Here is a 14,860-nt window from a genome sequence, read left to right on the forward strand (position 1 = left end):
TGTACCACCCTTCTACCTCCAGTGTTCCCCTCTCTACCCTCATGTTACACTGTTCTATTGACCTCTGCAGCTCTCCCCCTTAAAGCTCTCTTACCCTCTCTCTATGGCCTCTTCCTAATCTCCTGGTCTCTGGCCACACTTCTTCTCTGCTTAAATGCATACAAATAGCAACATATATATTATATATATATACTATATGTTATAAATAGCATAAGAGAGCATGTAAAATTATTACATATAATAAAACATTTTATATATAATAAAACTTATTATATATAAATAAGATATTTATATATGTATACATCAAACAAAGAAATAAACAAAACTGCCAATCAATAAACTGGCCAATAAATTTAACAAATAGTTCTAAAAAATAGAAATAAAATGGTCAATTAATACTTTTTGAAGTTGTAGGGAGTCAGTGATGTCCTGAGCAACTGCAGTCTTGAGTGAGTGGCATCTGAAGTGAATGTGTATTGCCGACTCGGACATAGCCGTGCCAAGGACCCCAACGCCTCAGCCATGGGAATGGCAAAGCCTTCTCTAGGTGAAGCCAGAGGGATGATGAAGCCTTTCTCATGTCAGTGCAAAAGATTGACCAGTGTGTGCAAAAGCAAGCAGTTGTCACTTCCTCCCCCTGGATGTTCACAACCTGGGAAAGGTTGCCTAGGAACACCTACTCCCAAGACCAGTGCCTCCCCTCACTATATATAACGAATACGGTGAGCTTCCAGGTTACTGCCATAGCTGGACTCCCACAGAGTCCCCACGGTCCACCCCACACCAGCTTCTCTCTCTGTGTGTGTATGTTCTTTTTCAGTCTCTCGTTACTGCTTGTCAGGGTTCTAGGACCCAAGCCAGGTGGATTCAAGGAAATACAAATTAAAATTACTTTGAGAGCCCATCACACCCCTCTCAAGAAGACAACAGCTAATGAATCCTGGTGAGGATTCTGGGAAAGAAGAGACATATTTACTATTGGGGGGACTGTAACTCGTTCCGCTACTATGGAAATCAGTGGGAGGTTTCTCGAAAATTAAGAAAAGTACCGTGCTTAAAGACTAGGGGACCCAGCACTCGGGAGGCAGAGGCAGGTGAATTTCTGAGTTTGAGGCCAACCTGGTCTGTAGAACAAAGTTCCAGGAGCCGGGTGGCGGTGGTGCATGCCTTTAATCCCAGCACTTGGGAGGCAGAGACAGGTAGATCTCTGTGAGTTTGAGGCCAGCCTGGTCTACAAGAGCTAGTTCAGGACAGGCTCAAAGCTACATAGAAACCCTGTCTCAAAAACCAAACCAAAACAAAACAAAACAAAAAGAACAAGTTCCAGGACAGCCAGACTACACAGAGAAACTTTGTCTTTAAATAACTAAGTAAAAGATATTGGAGAAAAGCTGATGATAACAGTGTCAAAAGCAATTAATGTAATATGAACTGTTCCCTAATCTGTGAATTATCATATATTCTTTTATTTCTAATTGCTCTTATTTTGTTTAACTGTAGGATAATTTTTATGTTGTGGACAAAGAACATATTCTGTGTGATACCAATTCTTTGAAATTTCCTCTGTCTTTGGTACAGGCTCAAAGTTTCCTTGAGAGAATATGCTTTCTATTCATTTGGTACTGGATACTATACATGTAGGTATACATGCAACAGGGCTGAAATAAAACATGCATGTGTGTACATGTCTATAAACATCTCTAAATTATTTCTATGCGGACTCACATATCTGTGTGTGTATAGTATATGTGAGGACTGAAGGAAGTCCTGAGTGCGTGTGTTATTGGCTGGTCATGGCCTTGTCAAGGACCTCAGTGCCTCAGACCCATGGAAATTACCACGCCATCCTCAGAGCAGCCTCAGGAACTGGCAAAGCCTTCCTCTTCTCTAAGTGTGAGTGTTTACAAAAGATTGACCAGTGTGTGGCAAGGCTAGCAACTGTCTCCCTCCTCCGGACGACCACAGCCTGAGACTGCTCACCCACCAGTACTAGCCAGCCCCTCCTGTGCTCTACGTAATAAATGCTCTGATTTTATGCTCTGACTCATGTCTGGATTCGGAAATACACAAACCTTTCCAGGTTGTGTTGTTGGTTCTCCCCATTAGGGCAAGTAGGGTCCTTCCGATCCCAGCTTTTCTGTACTTGTGCCTGTCCTCTCTACATTCCTTCTTTGCCTCGGGTCCTTGGATCTGAATTATGATGCTTATTTAGACCCTAGGATCTGTTTCTTAGCATGTGGCAGCCTCATGTGGACCCATGTGAGGCGGCATCACACTTCAGCATCTGCTCCTGTAGGGCCATGTATGCGCCAAGACTCCAAACAGGGAAATTACGGGGGTGTCTATATCCCTACCTGATGGGGAAACAGCTTTCAGTGCTGACTGATTTCTGTTCATACTATGGCACAGATTAACCCAAGCATTTGACTGAGCTGGACAGTCCAGGCTTTCTCAGGCCTCCCAATTCAAGGTGTCAGTGTTAATTCTAGTACTAGACTCATGCCTGGATCCAGAAATATACAAAACACATCTCTGCCTGCTCTAGTGTACAATCTACTATCATATCCTGTGAGATTAGCCATTTTCTTTTATAAGCTCACATTTTTAAAACAAACGTCAATCAACGATGGTCTATTGGTTGGCCTCGACTATGCAGAGACCAGGTTTCTCAGTCTCACATAACCGGCACTTTGAGATGGACAAGGTTTTCTTTAAGTCAAGACGCAGTTTGTTGTACGATAGGGAGTTCAGCTGAATCCTTGGCCTCTGCCCATTGGATGCAAGCCAGGAGCACACACTTCCTTCCTGGATGGTGATAATTAAAAATGTCTCCAGAGTGTGCAAAATACATCTAGGGGATAGGTATGTGTGTCAGAGGGACCCCCTCCAGCTGCAAATCTGCACTTTAAGGAAATGACACGTTAGAGTTCTTGGGAGAACAGGTGCAAAGTGGCCAAGCCCCACCAAAACAAGTGTCACTCGGGACCGTTATTATTATCCAAAGTGCACTTGGACATACAGAACTGGCTCACCCGCCAACTTGACTGGTCTGCCCTGGCTTCATGATAGGCTGGTTCCATTCACACTTCTTTCTGAAGTGTGTTTATGAGAACAAGCCAGGCAACGTAAGAGTTAAAGAGGTCATGTGGAGCCAAGCAGTCTTGACCAATAAGGAGGTAAAGATGGTCCAGGGTCTCCCTGTCACACAGGAGCAGAGGCCTAGGCACCGGGGTTGGTCCACACATGCCACTTGTACCTCGCGAGCCCCTGGGTGCTAGTGCTGGAGGATTGAAGGATTGCCAGGGTTTCCTTGAGTCTGGCTCATTATCCGGCCGACGCTATCAGGGCTCCATCAGGGCAGGCCGGCAGGAAGCCTGCTTTTGATTTAACAGGGCTCTGAACAAGCCCTTCTATGGCTTGCCAAGAATTAGTTATAGGACTCCATGAAGGCACCTGCTTCACTGTCCTGTGGATGGCTGTGTGAGCGGGCGCAGCAACCACATAGATACCAGCAGTGGTAGAACTTCCTTGGGGGATTGTTAAAAAAGATGGGTCTGTAGGCCCACGGGACTGCCACCGCCCCTTCTACTTGTAAGAGAATTTGAAGGGAGGGAGCAATTGGTTCACCAGCATACAACATATGTGACTTCACACTTCACAGACCTCTGCGTGTGTGTGTGTGTGTGTGTGTGTGAGAGAGAGAGAGAGAGAGAGAGAGAGAGAGAGAGAGAGAGAGAAAGAGAGAGAGAATATCCTCCCCATGAAGAACAAAGGACCCCAGTACAAACAGGAGATGGCAGGCTTCTAGTCACAAGGCCCACGGTGGTGACTGAAGCCTTAGGTCACCTCTCTGGTGAGCCTAGGGGATACAGCAAGTGTGTACAGTGTCTGGGCTGCTGACCAAAGGCAGTGGCAGAGGGAGTTCCTTTATGAACACTTACTTTCTAAGGGCAAACCGAATACTGTTGAATTCTTTGCCAAAACCTTCCTAGTGGTTAGGGTCGCAGAGGGCAGAGGAAGGAGGCTCCACTGTGGAGCAAAGATGTGGGAGTTTTCCAGAAGCTTCTGGCCTCCTCCCTCCTGCAGGACAGCTGCCTTCCTACTTAAATATGGACAGAGCCATCTTGACCTTCCACAGCTCAGTGGAAGAATGCAGCCCACTGACCCCACTCACCCGCAGTGCAAACACCTTCATGGTTGTGAGGTGGGAGCAGTGGGAAGGCCTCAGGCTCCTGTTAGTGCAGGTCAGGGCTACACCCTATAGCACCAAGGTCTGCTAGTGCCCTCAAGGCGCACAGGATTGACTAGGGCTCCTCTCACAAAGTGTCTTCCTTTCCTTCTCTTATTGGGCAAGCTCCGAGGACCGAAACCTGGCTTCCAGAGGACTCTGCCAGCCTTTCTGGCTTTTCCTTTTCTTCTTCGTTTTTTTTTTTTTTTTTAAATCTGGTTTTGGATTTTGGTTTGTTTTGAATGGCCACTCACACAAGAAACTCTGTGTTGCTGCTCACCTAGGCCTTTGTGAGTTTTCCTCACAGAGACCTGTGGCTCCTGAACAAAAGTTCATCTCGTTGTGAAAAGTAAAATTTAAACATGTAATTTGATCCCCCGAGTTAAACAAACAAACAAACTTGTGAGGCCTTTGGAAAATAGTTACCCAACAGCACTTGTACTTCACCTTTCTTAGCATCTTAGAGAAAATGAGATTCTCTGCATAAGTCGATTGTTTTCCCCAACTTTTGCCAGCCAGTGGAGCCCTAGAACGGTCTCTCCTAGTCTTGTGGCTTCCAGAGAAAGCAAACTCCCAATCCCCACCTCTGATCATGACCTGCCTTTGAACTCTAAACCCACATCTCTATTTGCCTGCTCAGTGCTTCCTCTTAGATGGCTCCTTGAGCATCACACACATGCAGTCCCCACAGACGTCAGAAGAAAAGGTTGGGCCCCCTGCAACTGGAACTACAAACATGAGTATTGGGACTCGAACCAGCATCCTCTGAGACCAGCAAGAGCTCTGAGCTGTCTCTCCAGTCCCATTGACTGGCTGCGTTCATTAAGCCTGGCCACACCTGAACTCCTGACTTTCCTGTCTTGCGCCTATATTCCCCCTTTTCAGGAAACAATCCCATTCTGGCAGTTCCAGCTTAGAGCCTTATCATCGCCTGTTACTCCCTGCATTCCCCACCACCCTAATCCAGACAGCTGTGGTGCCCATAACTCCAAACACACGCAACTGTTTCTCACGACCATCTCTGCTGCCACCGAGTTCTGAGTTCCTGGTGCCTTATACCTGGATCGCTTTCCATGGAGACTTCAGCATTTCCTGGTTGGTCTTCGGCCTCCTCCCTAGACCTCCGAGGCATCTTCACAACCTAAAAGTTGGAATGATCCACTTAGAACCTAAATCCTGTATTCTCCCTCTACCCACAACCATTTCAAGGCTCTCCGTTTCACTTGGAACGAACTCAGAGCCCTTATCTCTGTCCAAGGTTGCCCAAGGCTCCATATCAAAGTCCTACATGATGTGAGCATCTCCTTCCACTGCCACCACTGACTCCTATTCTCCCTCCTGTTCCCTCTGCATCAGTGATGCTGGCCCTCTCAGTGTTCCTCCTGAAGGTCCTTGAGCAGGCCACACACTGTGCTGGGATCTTCTGACTTGTGTTTATCATGGGCTAGCTCCCTCTCTGCTACAGACTTAAATAGTCACGGTGAGGCTAGCTCTAGGTACCCTTTTAAAATGAGCATTCATCCCTGATCCCCTCCAAACACTCAATCCTTTGTTGCCTTTGTTGTTTTTCTCTCACCCACATTAACTCCTAAAACAATATGTAATTTGTTTACCCACTGTGGTTATTATTTGTTTCTGTCTGTCCCAACTAGAATGTAAACTCTATGAGAGTAGCCATGGTTGTCTGTCTGCTTTAGGGATGTAGTCCACATGCACATGGATGGGAAATGATTCTGTTCGTAGTTGGTGTATGGATTCGATGAATGAGTAAAACATCTTACACTGCATTTAAAAATGTTGAATGTTTCTATAGGAACAGATGAAGACTTTGCATAGAGAAGAGGTAGTGTGCTGGAATATTCTTTCACACTGTGTGAAGATTACTGTGGTTGGTTTGACTAAAAACTCAATGGCCAACAGCTAGTTCTGGACAGAGAGAACTCTGGGAGGAAGAAAAAGTGGAGTTGCCAGCTGAATGGAGAGAGAGAGAGAGAGAGAGAGAGAGAGAGAGAGAGAATGCAGGAGGAGAGGTAAAAGCCATGAGCCATGTAGCAGCACACAGATGAAGAGAAATGGGTTAACTTAATTTACAAGAGCTAGTGAAAGAAGCCTAAGCTATAGGCTGAGCTTCGATCATTAATAACAAGTCTCTGTGTTGTTTTTTTGTGAACTGATGGCCCAAATTAAAATCCATCTACAGGGTAATAGTAGAAGAATCATTGTCTTTGATCAATTTCACTTTTTTCTTCTTCTTGACCCATATTGTGTAATAGAAGAATAAAAATCTGTGAGATTATTACGTTCATCAGGCAGGAAACTACTTGGTGTTCACAGGACCAGTCAGACCAGTTTGTCACTGTCTCTGACCCCTGACACACAGTCTTGCAAATGCAGATATTCTGCACCCTTGCTGGAGTGCACAGTGACACACTAAAGAGCTGAATACACTGCCATTCTGGGTCACTGACACATTTTAAATGATGTAGGTATTTTATTATCAAGAGCTACATCGATGATTGTAGGCTATTTTTAAGGACTGGGAGTGGGGGAACTGAAGAGGTAGATAGCTTAGCACTTAAGAGTACTGGCTGTTCTTCCAGAGGTCCCAGGTTCCATTCCCAGGGTGGCTTACAACCGTCTGTAACTATCGCCCTCTAGAGGCCGCCAGTGGCACTGCATGCATGGGATACATACAATGCATCCATCATACATATATACATACAGGTAAAATACTCATACACATAATATAATAAAAATCAGCCGGATGTTGCTGGAGCCCACAAGACTATACAGTGAATGCACAGCTGACAGACCAATAGGCAGAGCCATGGGAAGGGTATAGTCCATGTCCACATGGAATTACCCATTTTGCAAATCTGCAGGAACATTTGTCTTTTGGAAAAGTCACTTTCATATCTGTGGAAACCTTGTGAGACCATGATTCTCCTTTCAAAATGGGTGTGAGACCATGATTCTCCTTTCAAAATGGGATTTATTCCTGAAACACCTCAGCAGTGTAACTTCTCCTGCAGGAGCAATGGGATGACCTTGCTCCATTCCCCCACACCAGGAAGCCTTAGAGCAACTAACAGTTAAATTGTTCTAATAGTTAAATTTACATAGAGTTGTCCCCCACAAAATTACCTGCTAACAGGCCACATAGAAATCTCTAGAGAAGACAGGCATGAGGTAGAAAGGCAGCATGCCCCACCTTTGCTAACAAACAAATCTGGGCGTCCCCAAAGCTGGTTATCACAAAAGAGATGAGGAAAATGGGTGAATCCAGGGTTCAGGGATGTCTAGTAACTTTATCTAATGGTTTGGAATGCCAGGAATTGCCTCTTGGATGCTGGCTCTTTCCTGGGTTGTGTCACCTGTTCCCGAGTGCTGCCTCATCAGGTCCTACCTGCTCTTTTTGTTACTTTGATAAGCATATTATCATTGTCCTTGCCTATGGAATTTTCTAACTCTGTCTGTAAAAGCTAGAAACCTCACAGAGATCACCTGTCCTCCTCCTCCTCCTCCTTCTTCCTCTTCCTCCTCTTCTTCCTCCTCCTCCTCCTTCTCTTCTTCTTGCAAAGGAATAAAAAGCTGTAGCAGCAATGTACTTGAGTTAAATTTTTTACCCTCAGATCTTACCACAGAATGCCATAGACATTCTATTCTGTGGTGTGAAAGGTCCTTCTGTCTATGTGTTGTTTTTATTGGTTAATGAATAAAGAAACTGTCTTGGCCTGTTGATAAGGCATAACTTAGGTGAGCAGGGTGGGGCGGGTGGGGGGGACTGGACTGAATGCTGGGAGGAGGAAGGCAGAGTCAGAGAGACACCATGGAGCTGCCGGAGTCAGACCTGAGTCAGATGTGTCAAATCTTTGCCTGTAGGCCACTGCCATGTGGTGAGATACAAATTAATAGAAATGGGTTTAAATTAATATAAGAGTTAGCCAATAAGAAGCTAAAGCTAATGGGCCAAGCAGTGTTTTAATTAATACAGTTTCTGTGTGATTATTTTGGTTCTGGGTGGCTGGGATGAACAAGCAGCATCTCTCTCCTACAATTCTGAGCTCTGAGGGGGTACTGAGGCTGGTACTCAAGGCCCCTGATAGGGAGTGATGGCGCACGCCTTTAATCCCAGCACTTAGGAGGCAGAGGTAGTCGAATCTCTGTGAGTTTGAGGCCAGACTGGTCAATATAATGAGTTCTAGAACAGCCAGGGCTACACAGTGAGCCCCTGTCTCAAAATAACAACAACAGCAATACTGAATAAAACAAAACAAAAATGAAAAGAAAAACGATAAAAGAAAATATTAAAGCAAAACAAAAGACCAAGAGTGTGGGAAAAGCTGGAGAGATGAACCAGGGTTCAGTTCTCAACACCTATTCAGCGACTCACAACTGTTAACTCCAATTCCAGGGGGTCTGACCCCCTCCTCTGGCCTCTGTGGTGCACAGCATACATGCAGTTTTAAAAACAATCCTTAAAGACCAGGACAGAATACACCTGAGAACTAAAAATCCTGGCAGCTGGGTCCAGCCTGGGCCCACTGAGGGCTGGATGTGCAGGCGGGAACATTTTGCTTGTCTGCCCAATCTGTTTCCTGGAGAGTGTGGATGTGGATGGTCCTGCAGTGTGGCTTAGGGTGACAACTCCACCGAGCACCATTTCCTCATCCAGTAAGTGGAATAAAAAAGTCCGGCTCGGGCATTGGTACCTGGATAACATGAGTAGCCACGGCATCCCACACAATGTAGCTGCTGTGTGGGATGAGGGCCAGTGGGAAGGGAGTGGCCGTCCTCTGTGTTTGAGAGGAGGAAAACCTCCTTGGAGGACCAGCTACCTGAAAAGCATAGAGAGACTGGAACCGACAGCAGGGTGGACCTCAAACACACAGACGTATTCAAGGAGGCATTTGGAAAGTTGTTCAAGGTACCATGGCCACATTTTCATAACAACAAAATAAGTTGGAGACATTCCCTCTAAAGGCTGTCCTGCCTTTCTTCTCTTTAGCCATGGCTGTTAGGAAGCATGGGCCAGCTTCATGGAGGATGAACACATGTGACCAAATCTCTCGTCTGCTCCAGAGAGCAGAATGCCTGCCTGTTCTGGAAGGTGAGTGCCCCATCCTGCCCCCAAGACTCTGGTCAGGACTTGCTATACTGGAAAGCTATGATTTTTCTCAATTAAATCTAGAAAAATAGAAGTTCAACTGAATGTTTTTCCTCCCAAGCAGAATGCATGAACAAAACTAATGATGGCCTTATGACAAGATTAGTCACTGTGTCTGATGGAGACCCTTCTCTTTAGAGAGGCCATCATGGGCTTCTTCTGTGGGTTTTGGATGTATTTAATTAGATGTATTTTTTGGAAATGAAGGAAAAATTATTAAATAATCAGGTCTAGAAAAAAAAAGGATCCTTATTTCAGTCACCCATCAAGATTTGACATCTAGAGTATTCCACGCTATAACTCAAATGAAAATGTTCTACTTAAAAGTAAAATGTCCCAGGCCCTGTTGTCATTATAGGAAATCGTTAAGCATTTACGCAGCACTGTGGGCTGGAAACGGGCTTCACGGTTAGTTTTATTGCCCAGCGAAACCCCTCTGAGGCCCTTCCCTACATCTTAAACCAAAGCAGAAAGAGGAGATTAAATTACTTAGGTTTTAGGGAGAGTAAATGACTGAATCAGAGTGAGACCTTAGCTGTAACGTCAGCCATTTTAACCCACTCAGCCATTATGCTAGAAATTTATTCACGGTATAAAATGTTACTTAACGTGGGCTTAGACCTTGTCTGTGAGCCACCGCCGTGGCTGACTCTGGTTTGCGCCCTCAGAAGGGAGGCTTGAGTTGGGAACCGTAGGGGATGAGGAAGGCTCTGCCTGCGTGAGTTAGTGTCTCTCAATCCTATGATTAAGACAGCAAATGCTTATCTTGAACGTGTGTCTCCTATGAGCCTCTCCGCCGACACAAATAATTCCAATCAGACTAGATTAAACCAAATAAAAGATGCCCATGTTTAATGCAATCCTCCTGGGTGGCACCAGGAAAGCATGGTGAGGGAAACAGAGAGAGAAAGGGAGACCATGAGTTCATTCTCTGGGGGGGGGGGGGGGGGGCGGCGGCGGCAGTTTAAGTAGCCTGTGGGAGTGGTCTTGACCTTCCCTGGGGAGGGGTCACTGTTTGGCGTCATTTCTCGGAGGTGGAGTTTGAACCTTTGCAACTCCCAGGCGGAGGGGGCTTGAAATGGAAGTTCCTGTATTCTAAAGATGGTTGCCAGGGGGCTGGGATGAGGCCCCCCCAACTATAATATTCCAGACTCTTTGTATAAAGGGGTCTGGGGTGATGCTTTTGACCAAACAGTTTGGCCAGGTCTTGCTCACTGTCTCACTGTCCGCATCTCAGGACTCAGGAAGAAGGCCATCACCAGATGCAGCCCCTCAACCCCGGGCTAGAACTAAGAACTAAACTTCTTTTCTTTATAATTTGCCCAGTCTGTTGGTATTGCGCTATCAGCAACAGAAAACAGACTGAGGGAATTGGACAATTAGGTAATTAAAAACAAAAAAACCTCCGAAGAGTGCTAAATTCCTGGTGAAGCTTAATTTAAAAGCTAAGCCACTGTATTTTAGAAGATGGGCCTTACTGTGTTGTGAGCCAAAATGCTATGGCTGTAACTCAGCCCACGGACTGAGGGCATTCAGGGAGGTGGGCACGCTGGAGTCCTCTGCTCAGTGTGTGAGTTCCAGAACCCCTGAGGGAGAGATAAGCAGATGTAGGGTCCTGACTGTCTGCCTGAGTCCTGGACCGAGTTACTATTCTGTCCTTCAACCCTTCTCTCCACAGCCATTGCCCCATGGAGTCCACTCCGCTCCGTGGCCATTGCACTTGGAATCCACGGCCTAAGTCAGACTCGTAGGAGCCTCTGGGTCATTTGGAGAACAGTGTCACCTATCCGTAGACTGGCTTCAGTTTGATTTTAAGTCTTCCTTTTGAATTTTGAATTTAAATGCTAGTGGTAGTTTTGCCCAACTTTTGCCTAGAAGAGACGGCACATCACCCCTTAAATATGCTGTGATCTCACATTTTCTTACAATTTATTATTTCCAAAATCCTTTCATGGTTTATCTCATTTGCTCTGTCAGCAAAGGAATCCCTGGTGGTGAAGGGGACCAACGTCTTCCCCTTTCACTTGTTTAGGTTCAAAGGCTTTGGAAGCCAGAGGCAAGGTCTCCTGCCCAGGGAGGGTGCACCCTGCTAGCTCAGCCCCTGAATCTGGCTTACCACAAAGAACTGGAGTCTGAAGCAGGGTTTATCTCACCCCTGGGGCTGTCTTGGTAGACTGTTACCTCCTCTCCTCCTCTCTGTCTCTCTGTCTCTCTCTCTCTCTCTGTGTGTGTGTGTGTGTGTGTGTGTGTGTGTGTGTGTGTGTGTCTGTTCATCCTATCTGGATTTGTATAGGCTGAGAAGACAGAATGGAGGGATGGAGGAAGCAGGGTGAGACGCAACCACCACAGACCTGAATCTGAGTGCAGGGTGTCACCTGCCCCCCTCAAATGCAGACAGCACAGTGCTGGGAGCTCTTCACAGCCTAACTTAGGTCCTAGGATTTTGTTTTTTTAGCAGCTGCGAGGCAATTCTAAAACCTGAGGAAGGCAAGATGGAAGTGGATGCAAAATGGTGGGAAAGGAAGTTTGTCATTGAAACTTCTGGACTGTGGAATGACTTCCTTAGGCGGTGGTGGGAACAAGGGTAGAGTTGCGGTCTCTCACCTACATATTCCTAAGACCCAATTGCTAGCGGAGCAGATAAACCTGTGGTTGGCTCAGAGGGGCCAACCCTGCCTTTGCCTCCTGATTGGTCAGAACTCTGACTTTCTCCTTTCTCTTTACATCCTCAGCTACTGCAAACAACTTTGACCTCATTCTGGAAGGAGGTTATATTTGGCCGGTTGCTGAGCGCCTTCTCAGCCTTTCTCAGGCTGGTTGCCAACAATTCTCTCTGGAACTGTGCTGGAAGTCTGAGGAAAGTTGTTTTGGGTCATTGCCCAGGGCCTCATGCCCCAGTTGTAGACACATATGTCATAATCTTTATATTCCTTCAGAGAGCTGGAATTAGGCATTGCTAGGAACAGAGGATTTAACCCTCAAGTAGTGAGTCTGTAGTCTGAAACCTTAAAAACAGGGTTACCTTTTATAAATAAACTTCTTTTTAAGTGCTCGTGTCTACCAGGTTAGAAGGGCTGGTATGGCCAACCCCCTAACTTCTAGCCTATGTCTTTGACTTGCATAATTCGGACAAGTGTCTGTTTCCTGCACACATCACACCCTCATTAAACCTCTGGGCCTTTGGATACTGCTAGAATTCCAATATATTTAAAGCAAAATTGAGTGTTACCTGTCCAAAATGTGAAGTTGACACTGTTGCTTTCCTAACTTTTAATTTCCCTTGGAGATTTTAATGCTTGTGCCTAAGGCAACCTCTTGTAACAGTTTTGTTTTTAAAGTGTGACGTGCGGTCAGAAAGGAGATGTATATTTAGCAGGGAGGGTGGAAGGTGATTCCAGAGGAACAGGGTGAGGTGGAGAGAAAGAAAGAATGAAACTGTCCGAGTTAGCCTGTGCTGGTGGGTTGCGAGCTATTCTTAATCTTGACAGCAGGATTAATGAGGGGAAACAGTCCCCAGAAAATGTGGCTGGAGGCACTGACCTACCCTCCATCCCCCCCCTTGCCAAGAGGGACAAAAATCCAGAGAAAATTTCCCCAGTGAGGGTTTCTGAGAAACCAACATGCATCAACCTCAGGGGCAAGAAGCTTAGGGTCAAAAGTATACTCAGAGCTCCAAGGCAGAGGGAGAATCTTCTGGAAGGTTTCACAGCTTAGATGGGGAAGGTCACCTACACTTGGAGATGATGGGGGTGGGTCATAGCAAGCCTCGGAACTCAGTGGAGCTTCAGCTAGGTCACTGGGGAAGACACAGAAGCTGGGAAGCCCTTGGAGGAGACGGACACAGTGGGTGGGGGAACAGGGCAGGGATGGAGATGGAGACGGACACAGTGTGTGGGGGAACAGGGCAGGGATGGAGATGGAGACGGACACAGTGGGTAGGAGGAGGAAAGGGATGGGGATGGACACAGTGGGTAGGAGGAGGAAAGGGATGGGGATGGACACAGAGGGTGGGGGAGCAGGGTAGGGAAGGGATGGGGATGGACACAGTGGGTAGAGGGGCAGGGAAGGGATGGGGATGGACACAGTGGGTGGGGGAGCAGGAAGCACTGTTGGTATGACAGGCATGGGACATTTTCGTAGTGAGTTGTGGCAGTTAAATGGGGAAAGTTCTTCATTTGATGCCATTCTCATTCAAATTGACCAGAGCCCACCCTTCACAACAGTGCAGAGTCTTGACAGAGACGGAGTAGTTCAAGAAAACAGCCATTCCCTAGGCTAAAGTCAGGCAGGCTCTCCTGCATCAAAACAGGTGCCCGGATAATGGCATGGTTTGTTAGTGTGAAATTAGAGACTTCAGAGATATGGATATGAAAATAGCCTTTCTCTTAGTGTTTAAAAGGTGTCTTCAAATCAGAACCTTCACAAAGATCCATTTTTTTTTCTTTTTTTGGTTTACAACTTACATGCCCAGTTTCTCCTGTTTCATACACACCTACAGCAATGGGTGGTAGGTGCCTCATGGTGATAAGAAACACTCACATTGTCTGCTGACTAGTTTTATGTCACTTTGACACAATCTAGAGTCATCAAAGAGGAGGGAACCCCCACTGGGAAAATGTCTGCAGAAGATAGGGCTGTAAGCCAGCCCACAGGGCATGGTCTTAATTAATGACAGACAGGGGAGGACCCAGCCCGTTGTGGGTGATGCCACCCTTAGCCAGGTGGTCCTGGGTTCTGTAAGAAAGCAGGCTCAGCAAGCAATGGGGAGCAAACCAGTAGACAGAGTTTCTCTGTGACCCCTGCACCAGCTCCTCTAGGTTCCTGCCCTATTGGAGTTCCTCTCCTGACTTTCTTTGATGATGTGAAAGAGTGAGCCAAATAAACCCTTTCCTCCCCAGCTCACTTTGGTTGTGGTGTTTCATCGCAGCAATAAAACCCCAATTAAGACATTTTAAAAGTTTTTTTTTTTTTACATTATTTATCCCCCGGGGGTAGTCAGTGTTCCCAGTTTTCTTGCTAATAAGGTTTTTCAGAGAAGTCACAGAACTGTGTAATAAGAGACTGAATTCAAGCTCAGGTCTCCAGATTTGCAGTCGAAAGTCCTCCGACCCCTGGCTGTGGCACTCTTTTTACCAGCAGAGGTGTCCATAGTGTGGCCAAGATAACAAACTTGTAAGCCTGTACAAGGACTGAGTACACTAAGAGCCAGGCCTCGCCCTCCACTGATGGCAGGCCCCGCCCTCCATGGATGGCAGGAATATCCATTGATCAGTATCTATTAGACTAAAGCAATCCTGCAGAAGAAGTCAGCAGCCTGAGTGTTCTTCCTATGCTTTGACCTAGTAATTCCACCCCCGGGGAATCCAGCCCACATAGGAAAAGAGCAACATGGCCAAGACTTAACACAGAAACAAGTTTACAGGAACGGTACTCAAGATGTTTAGCAAGATCCTTAGTTACAGCAG

The 14,860-nt window shown here is 46.3% G+C and overlaps 1 long non-coding RNA gene across 1 annotated transcript in view; it reads left to right on the plus strand.

The window, feature by feature from the left end:
* LOC121439920 overlaps positions 1-14,860 on the plus strand; it is a 43,798-nt gene that overhangs the window by 15,972 nt on the left and 12,966 nt on the right. The window contains exon 2 of the long non-coding RNA XR_005973307.1: positions 9,237-9,338. This is a non-coding gene — a long non-coding RNA (uncharacterized LOC121439920). The remainder of the gene's footprint in view (positions 1-9,236; positions 9,339-14,860) is intronic.

This window comes from Microtus oregoni, unplaced genomic scaffold, assembly GCF_018167655.1.
Source record: "Microtus oregoni isolate MIOR12 unplaced genomic scaffold, Mior012 000064F_ref0000363, whole genome shotgun sequence".
Classification (NCBI taxonomy): domain Eukaryota; kingdom Metazoa; phylum Chordata; class Mammalia; order Rodentia; family Cricetidae; genus Microtus; species Microtus oregoni.